The 3363-nt window shown below is 39.3% G+C and overlaps 1 non-coding gene across 1 annotated transcript; it reads left to right on the top strand.

The window, feature by feature from the left end:
- Positions 1 to 1669: 1669 nt before the first annotated feature.
- LOC133237883 (U6 spliceosomal RNA) lies at positions 1670 to 1776 on the top strand. Its single transcript, XR_009733393.1, has one exon. It is a non-coding gene; the product is annotated as a U6 spliceosomal RNA (small nuclear RNA).
- The last annotated feature ends 1587 nt before the right edge of the window (positions 1777 to 3363 follow it).

Raw genomic sequence — 3363 nt, 5'->3', positions numbered from 1 at the left:
TTGTAATATAAACTAAAACTGGGTTATGAGAAAAACGATCACATGGTTAGATGTCATGGCAATATCAAATTGCTAAAAATATTTATAAGCACTCAGTTTTTGTATTTTTCTCTTTGCAATGACAGTGTAGGGACTGCCAGGGTCCACAGACCACACTTTGATTAGCAGTGATTTAAACGAGGCATGACCATTCTAAAAGCATCTCAACAACTGAAAAACTAGTTTTTGCTGCTTTTTCTTTCAGTTTTAAAATACTTTTTGCTTACCATGTTCTTGAATTTTCCAGTGTTTGATGAACTTATGAAAGAAACTCTTTTTCAAGGCAAACTACACTTTTCCTAACTGAGAGATAAGGGAGAAATACTTCCTTCAGAGACCAACCTATGAAAGGTACATGAAGAAGGAAAGAAGGAAACATAACACACCAACCCAAGTTGAGGGAAAAAAAGAGGCCAAAGTCTCACAAACGGTAAAAAGCCTATTTTCAGAGGAAAACTATGACTTGCAAGATAGCTACTAACGGAGTCTCTGACTGTGTGGAATCACATAGATACAGAATGAAGAAATCTATTTTTATAGAATTGTCCTTTCTGGCATTCCTCTTGATGCCGTGGCAGATAGCATATTTACAAGAACTTTTTTTTTTTTTAACTTGGAATGAAGTAGTAGAGCATTTTGGCAAGAGCAAAAAACAGGGCATAAAATTCATGAGATCAAATTTTTCATTTCCCTAGATGCTTACCCAGGGGTAAAAAGCCAAGAAAAAAATAAGTAGAGATAAACTTTATTCATCTTAAAGACATCATCTACATAGAAAAAAAATTCTAAATGCAAAAGTCAGTTTCTAAAATCTGTTTCCCAGAAATGTCTAGAAATAAAACTTCCTCACTCTAATTGGGAAGAGTATTCTATTGATATATTTTACTGTTAATGCTAACTCAAGGCATTTAAGACTAGAATGTGCATATTGACGAATAAGAAATGAGATTCTGACTATTGTGGTTATCTGCTATTGTGTAATAGACCATCCTAAAGCCAGTGGGATATTCCTTGTAGCTCAGATGTTAAAGAATCTGTCTGCAATGCAGGAGACCCAGGTTTGATCCCTGGGTCGGAAAGATCCTCTGGAGAAGGGAATGGCAATCCACTCCAGTATTCTTGCCTGGAGAATCCCATGGACAGAGGAGCCTGGCGGGCCACAGTCCATCGGGTCGTAAAGACTCAGACACCACTGAGCAACTAACACTACTAAAGCCAGTGGCTTAAAACAACAACTTTTCAATTCGGCAGCCTAGGCTGGAATCGGCTAGATGGGTCTGCTGGTCTCTCCTGGGATCTCTCTTGCCAGTGGCTTGAGCTGATGTCTTGAATGGGGCTTTTAAGACCAAGCTGGCTTTACTCACAATGCTTAGCATGGTCTCACATATTCCAGGAGCTCTCTGTACATTCTTTCTCCAGCAGGGTGGTTGGTCTGTGTTCTAAGAAGAAGAATTCTAAGATGGCAAACACTTGTCAAGCTTCTGTTTGCTTCAAACTTGCTAATATCTCATTTACCAAAGCAAGTCATTGGACCAAACTCAGACTAAGGATGGGAAGGAACAACACAAGGGCAGAAGTTCTGAGAGATGTGGTTCATTGGGGGACCACCAATGTAACAATAATAAAATTAGTGCTCGCTTTGGCAGCACATATACTAAAATTGGAACGATACAGAGAAGATTAGCATGGCCCCTGCACAAGGATGACACACAAATTCGTGAAGTGTTCCATATTTTTGTGAAGTAAGCCAGAAAGAAAAACACCAATACAGTATACTAACGCATATATATGGAATTTAGAAAGATGGTAACAATAACCCTGTGTACGAGACAGCAAAAGAGACACTGATGTATAGATCAGCCTTATGGACTCTGTGGGAGAGGGAGAGGGTGGGGAGATTTGGGAGAATAGCATTGAAACATGTATAATATCATGTATGAAATGAGTCGCCAGTCCAGGTTCGATGCACGATACTGGATGCTTGGGGCTGGTGCACTGGGATGACCCAGAGGGATGGTATGGGGAGGGAGGAGGGAGGAAGGTTCAGAATGGGGAACACATGTATACCTGTGGCGGATTCATTTTGATATTTGGCAAAACTAATACAATATTGTAAAGTTTAAAAATAAAATAAAATAAAAAAAACAATAATAAAATTAAAAAAATTTTTTTAACTAAATTGTGCTTAAAATTATATAAATACATATTCTATTTTTTCTGAATAAGGCAGAATTATGATATTTGGAAAACAGAGCTGATGTTCTAAAGATCGGAAGATGGCATCAGTATTTGGGGCTCTTGGGGCTTCCCTGATGGCTCAGTGGGTAAAGTATCCGAATAGTAAAGAATTTAATTGCAGGAGATGTGCAACCCACTCCAGTATACTTGCCTGGAAAATTCCATGGACGTAGGAGCTTGGCAGACTGCAGTCCATGAGGTTGCAAAGAGTCAGGCACAACTGAACATTTGGCACACAGTTAATCGCATGAAGAGCTATAAAATCACACCAGATTACACCAACCAAACCAACTGATCAAGTCATACGTATTTATTGAGCACCTAGTAAGTCACCACCACTCTGCAAGCTGGTGTAAGAGACACTTTTTCCTGCAGTCAGGGAACCTACAATGGAGCTGAATACAAATAATATTTAGTGTTGGAAACAGTGCAGGACAGAATATAGTCAGCTCCCAGGGCACTGGAGCCCTGAGCTTCCAGGTAGGAAAAGAGGCAAAATGTGAAGGATCATGCAAAAGGTTTTTATGGATCACTTCTCCTCACTTTTTCATTGGCTCAAAATCAGTTAATGACCCCACCTAGATGCAAATAATGTGGGAAATATATTCCTGGGGCCAGCAGCCACTTTCCAGAACAATTTTACACTCTGGAAGGGGAGAACCAATCCTTGGTAGGCAGCTAGTCATTTCTGTCTCCTGCATAGATTATGTTAAGAGTTCGATGACTTTTGGGTATTTCTTTTCCTCATCTCTTCACATTATTTACGTACTATTGATTCTGTCCCTCTCTCATCTCCTCCCACCTCCTCAGAGTCACTCATGAAGTTATACTCATATTTTCTAGTTGATTTATAGGCCTGGCTGTCTAACCAGCCACTCAGAATCATCTTTGGAATTTACTTCCATGAAGAGCTCACTGTATGAGATAAGGAAATAGTTTGTGAGTCCCATAACCATCGTTTGCTACTCTATTATAAATCTAGATTAAAAAAATAGAGAAATGAGAAAGTTGAATCTACACTGACTTCCTAAAAAGTAATGTATTATGTGATATTGTTGTAGGAAGGATGACCCCCTTCCAGGGCCA

The sequence above is a fragment of the Bos javanicus genome, chromosome 24 (genome assembly GCF_032452875.1).
Source record: "Bos javanicus breed banteng chromosome 24, ARS-OSU_banteng_1.0, whole genome shotgun sequence".
In the NCBI taxonomy this organism is placed as follows: Eukaryota; Metazoa; Chordata; class Mammalia; order Artiodactyla; family Bovidae; genus Bos; species Bos javanicus.
The sequence above is the reverse complement of the archived record's forward strand: the minus strand, read 5'-3'. Positions and strand labels throughout refer to the sequence as shown.